Below are 6,000 nucleotides of genomic sequence, written 5' to 3'. Positions count from 1 at the left end.
TCAACTTCTGACAAAATGGTAAAGCCTACTTTTATCGCTCCTAAGTTTGATGAGTCCATGCTAGATGAGCTTGTGAAGGGAATGCGTGACTTGAAGGTGAATTTTGCAAAGCTAGAAGAAAAAGGCCAACCATTAGGGCCACTTCCTAGGCAAAGACAACAGCCCAAAGAAGGGTTTGTTAATAGATGTATTTGGTGTGATAGTACAGACCATGTAAGAAGGGATTGTGATGATTTTAGTGATGCTTTGTCAAAGGATGTTGTCTTTTTTAAGGATGGTAAAATCCACTTAAGAGAGACAGGTCTACCCTTGAGAACTAACTTTGGGAAGGGGGGAATGCAAACCTTAGTTGAAGATATGGCAACCAAGCATGCCACCTCTTCAGTTGAGGCAGCTACTTATGGAGTAAAAATTGAACATTTTTGTGATGAAGAGGTGAGTGACCATCATGGTCAAATTTGGCCAAATGTCATGCAATTAGCTAAAAAGGGAAAGCTTACAAAAGAGATTCTACATGAAGCAGGTGATTGCATACGTCTAGAAACAGGATGGAATGATCCAGTGGACTCATTGTCAGTGCATGCCTACATTACAAAATGCCAACAAAATGAGGCAATTGTAGAAGAGAAGCGCAGACGTGAGAATGTTGATGAAGGACCATCAAAAAGAGCTTCTAGAAGTGGGGGAAGAAGCGACTCAATGCCTTCTCAAACACCCTCAACACAAGGAGCATCTCCACCTGAAGTACTCATGGAGGAGTCTACAACAGGAAAGAAGAAAGAGCCAACGAAAGGTAAGACAAAAGGCCCAACTTATAAACTACAATCTGATATTGAGGTTGCTACAGATTTAAAGAAAGTCTTGGAGGAAAGGATCTTGAATAGCAAGATTGAGTTTACTATGGGAGAAGTTCTTGGCATTGCAAAGCGTGAATTCCATGAGGAGATCATTGACATCATCAAGAGAAAGAGGCAAACCCTTGCTGAAGTTTCTCATCCATAGGTTGAAGGGGAAACCTCAAAGACACAAGGGATGCAACTGCAAAATAAGGAGAATGATGGAGCTATGGTAGGATGCTACCAATCTAGTGGGAGAGTGAAGCAAGTGTATTTCTCAAATGATGATGAAGAAGTTGAAGATATTCCTAGGAGCTACTATTCACGAAGTCATTGGGCAAGGGCTACTACAGAAACTTTGGTCAAGGTAGGTGATCTTGAAGAGCCATTTGTTGCCTTGATTGACCATAGTTCAGAAATAAACATAATGTCAAAGAGTCTCTACAACAAGTGCAAATGACCGATGGACACAGATCATGGCTGGATGGTAAAAGTGGCAAACAATTCATCCGGTGAATTGTATGCAGCATGTCCAGGTGTGAAGGTAACAATAGGTGATGTAAAGATTGACCAAAACTTCTTTGTACAGGATACATCTTCATATCATCTCATCCTTGGACAGCCCTACATTGTGGGAGTTCGAATGGAAACAAAGGTAATGGATGATGGTTCAGCGTATGCTAGGATACGTAGCAAAGATGGTAAACGAGCTGTCCAATTTCTCACAGTTTGTGTGAACCATGAAAGAAATCGTGACAACCTCAGAGATCATCCTCTACCAAAGGTGAGCAAAGAGTTTCATGATCATAGAGAAATGATGGGTTTTGGCCAAGTACCATTGTAAAGCGGGATTGCAGTGGTACAGAAAGAAAAAGGGACTCGCCTGATCCAAAAATAGATGAAACTTTCTCGATGAGCTCCTTGGTAACAAGGAATGGATCAGTATGTTTTACAAAACTTGAAGATTTGAAGAGATATGAGAGGCAATATGTGCATAATGTACAAATAGGCATGAAAAAGAGTGGGTTGCTAAAGCCTGCTGAAAATGTTTTGGGTTTGTGTGAACAAGTTTCTTTTGTAGATACTATGGGTGAGCTTGATGCTATAATGAGGTCTAGTTTGCATCTTGAAAATGAAGTTGTGGAAGTTTGCTCTATGGAAATGTATCAAGTAATAGAAGCCTTTAAAGAAAGCCAAACAGTTGGCCCAGAAGTCCATGTTGAAACTAAATACAAGAGTGTAGCAAAGAAGGTGAAACCAGTAGCTTCACCCTTACCACCCAACAACAGGGAAAAGATTGAACAGGCTTCTTTACAACCAAGTTTGCGGAATCCTAAAAAGATCGGGCATACCTTCACAAAGGAGTCTTTTCAAGAGTTGCAGATTGGTTGCGAGGAGTTTCTAACACAGGAGGAGACAAAGTGCTTCAAAGAAATGCTTTCAAAGCATGGTAAGGCTTTTGCATTTGAGCCACATGAGATAGGATGTGTTGATCCTTATATTGTAGCTCCTATGGTAATTTTCACAATACCTCATGTGCCTTGGAATCTGCGGCCTATTCCGGTTCCAAAGGCTCATTTGCCAAAGTTAGTAGAGCTACTGAATGAGAAAATCAAAATGGGAATCTTGGAGCCTTCTTGTGCTCCATACTCAAACAGGTGGTTCACAGTTCCAAAGAAGAATGGTTCTCTACGCTTCATCCAAGATATGCAACCAGTGAACAAGGTGACAATTAGAAATGTAGGTACAGGTCCAATTGTGGATGAATTTGCAGAGGCGTTTGCAGGGAGGGCAATCTACTCAATGGGGGATCTCTACTCAGGGTATGATCAATTTCAGCTTGCAATCGAAAGCAGAGACTTGACAACCATGAGGACACCTTTGGGTTTGGTAAGGATGTGTACCTTGCCACAGGGAGCAACCAACTCGGTTGCACATATGATGAATGGGATGAATAAGGTCTTACGTGACTTTATTCCTCAAATCACAATGCCTTTCATTGATGATTTGCCTATCAAAGGATGTGAAGAAAGTGACAAAGATGAAGCTTTGGATCTCAAGGGATGTCGCAGGTTTGTGGTAAATCACATAAATGATTGTGATAAAATTTTGTCTAGGTTGGAAGAAGTGAATCTTACATTGTCAGGGAAAAAGTCTATGTTTGGTGTCAAAGAAGTGCTCATTGTGGGGCACATGTGCGGGCCATATGGTAGGAAACCTTGTCCATCAAAGGTAGATGCCATCCAAAGAATGAAAGAAACATGCACTAGCATCACTGAGGTTAGAAGGTTTCTGGGAGCATGTGTCTTCTATGTTATTTGGATTCCACATTATGCACATGTAGCTGATCCTCTTTATCAGCTGCTTAGAAAGAATCAAAAGTTTAAATGGACAGAAGCACATGTAAAATCCATGAAAAAGCTAAAGGAGTTACTCCAGTCAGCAACGACTTTGAGAAAGGTAGACTATGAGTGTCAAAGGCCAGTGATTGTGACAGTAGATACCAGTCCTACAGGGATTGGATGGGCAATAGGGCAAGATGACAAAGAAGGACACAGGTATGTGGTAAGATTTGGAGCAAAGGTACTAAGTGCTCGCCAAAGAAACTATCCACAGATAAAGAGAGAGTTATGGGGTATGGTTACAGCCTTGAAAAGTGGGAAAGAGTACCTAATTGGTGCATGTGTGGTTGTAGAAACAGATTGTCTACCACTTCTTGGGATGATTACAAGCTGCTCAACACCAGACATTGCTATGTTGCGGTGGATTGCCTACATTAAGTCCTTAAATCCCGAGTTTAAGCACATTGCAGGTAAAGACAATACAGTGGCAGATATGCTATCAAGGGCAAGGTATGAAGATGAGTCACAAATGATTGATGAGGGAGATGATGTAGGCACAAAATTCTATTCTATCTCTCATGTCAAAGGTAACAATGTCTGCATGACTAATTCACTTGAATTGTTCTTGAAAGATCTTTATGAAGGTGATTGGCTTTCTATTGGAAGGTACTTGAGTACTCTAACAAAACAGGATGATTGGTCTGAACAAGAATTCAAGAGGATACGCAGGAAAGCATATGGGTACTTTTTAAGGGATGGTTACTTGTGGAAGCATCCTAAACAAAAGGGTGCTACACCACAACGGGTTATATGTAAAAAAGAGACTCAAGTAAAGCTCATGCAAGAGTTTCATGAGAGTCTATGGGCTGGACACAGGGGTGTGTGGGCAACCTTCTCCAAGTTGAAAGAAAAATACTGGTGGAAGGGTATGTATAAAGATGTATCTCAGTTTGTAGAGTCATGTGTAACTTGTCAAATGTATTCAAATGTTCGACATCGTGATGGATTGCACCCTACATATCCACTAGCCATGCACTATAAATGGGTTGTGGATCTAGTCACGATGCCTTTAGGACTCTGGCAGATGAGATACTTGGTTCTTGCACGAGAGGACCTAACTAACCAGGTTGAAGGAAGAGCATTAAGAGCTAAGACCACAGAAGCTGTGTGCAAATTCCTTCTTGATGAGGTGATTTGCCGTTATGGTTGTGTGGGAAAAATCACTGCAGATCGAGGTGAACTGGATGCCGAAGAAGCAAGGGAGTTCTTTTCTAGATTAGGGATCAAGCTTTCTCTTACTACAGCTTACAACCCTGAAGGCAATGGAAAGAGTGAAAGAGGGCATCCTCCTATCATCAAAGCTTTGGCCAAGGCTTGCGAAGGAAGAGTTGGTGAGTGGCCAAAACTGTTACCATATGCTTTATGGGCTGATCGTACAACACATAGCTCAGTAACTGGCTACATGCCTGCGGAGCTAATGTATGGTCAAAAGCCAGTGATGCCGATTGAAGATACAATTCCCACATGGAATGTACTACCTTGGCAAGAGGGGCTTAGTAGGGAAGATCTCCTTGCACTGCGTATAAGGCAGCTAGAGAGAAGACCTGGAGACATTGAAGCTGCAAAAGAACGACTCAAAAATGCAAGGTTGAAAAACAAGGACTATTTTGATAAGCGACATCGACTCAGGAGCAAAGCAATTGACAAAGGTGACTGGGTTTTAGTGTATGATAGTAGCCTTGATAACCAGCACACAGTCATGCGTAAGTTCTCAAAAAGATGGTTTGGACCGTATGTTGTAAAGCATGTGCATGAAAATGCTACTTACAGCTTGTCTGAACTAGATGGTACAGAAGTAAAGATTCCCATTGCAGGAAAAAGGATTAAAATGTTTAAGAGAAGAGGAGACAATGATCTAGAAGATATGGATGAGGAAGAAGAGAAAAACACAGGTGAAGATCAAAGTGAACATGAAGCTCTGGAATCATCCAGTGAAGAAGAAGACAAGGAAGATATACAAGAGGTCTAATCTTACAAAAGACAATGTGGCACATACCGGAAGATGTGCAGGTTTAGAGGGGGTGGATGTCGTGCTGTGACACGTACATAGTGGGAACGCATGCTACAAGATCTATCTTGTATTTTTTTTAGATACATAATTATATTTCCTATAGTGTACATATGCATATTTAAGTATAATAATAAGCCTTCTATCTCATCCTATTATTTTTCTCAAGGGTAACATATCCTTACTTTACCATCACAAAATACTATGGGAAAAGCATCAATAGCTCCGCCTCTTTAACTTGGGGCAAACATCATTGATTCTTTATTTCTACTATTTCATTATCATCTCACACCCTAGCTAGATCCTATATCTAGGGTAAACTCCAATATATATATATTCTATGTATTTTTTATACTTTTCTTATATTTCTTTTTAAATAGCTACTAGGAGAGAATCAAATCCTAGTGGGACACTAGGTGGCATGATTTCAAAGATACACTTATTTTAATGCATTATTGCAAGCATGATTACAAAACTTTGTCAAGGAGCAATGTCATGCTTTCATATGGCATGAGGTGTCCTTTGGAATTAAATGAAAGTCAAGGCTAAGGAGACCACATGAAGACTTTTGCTGCCATAAATGGACCCTATTTTGATGAATTTTTTACACAAGGTTCCAATCCGAATTGGAAATGATTTAAAATGAAAATCGTAGCTAATGAGCTGAAGTTTCTGCCCATATTTTTACTTTTTTATTTGGAGCCACGGTTGAGGAGATATGATCAAAATACTGGACCCCAGTCTGCCCACATCA

This window comes from Adiantum capillus-veneris, chromosome 24, assembly GCF_014529385.1.
Source record: "Adiantum capillus-veneris isolate H3 chromosome 24, ASM1452938v2, whole genome shotgun sequence".
In the NCBI taxonomy this organism is placed as follows: Eukaryota; Viridiplantae; Streptophyta; class Polypodiopsida; order Polypodiales; family Pteridaceae; genus Adiantum; species Adiantum capillus-veneris.
Note: the sequence above shows the minus strand (reverse complement) of the source record.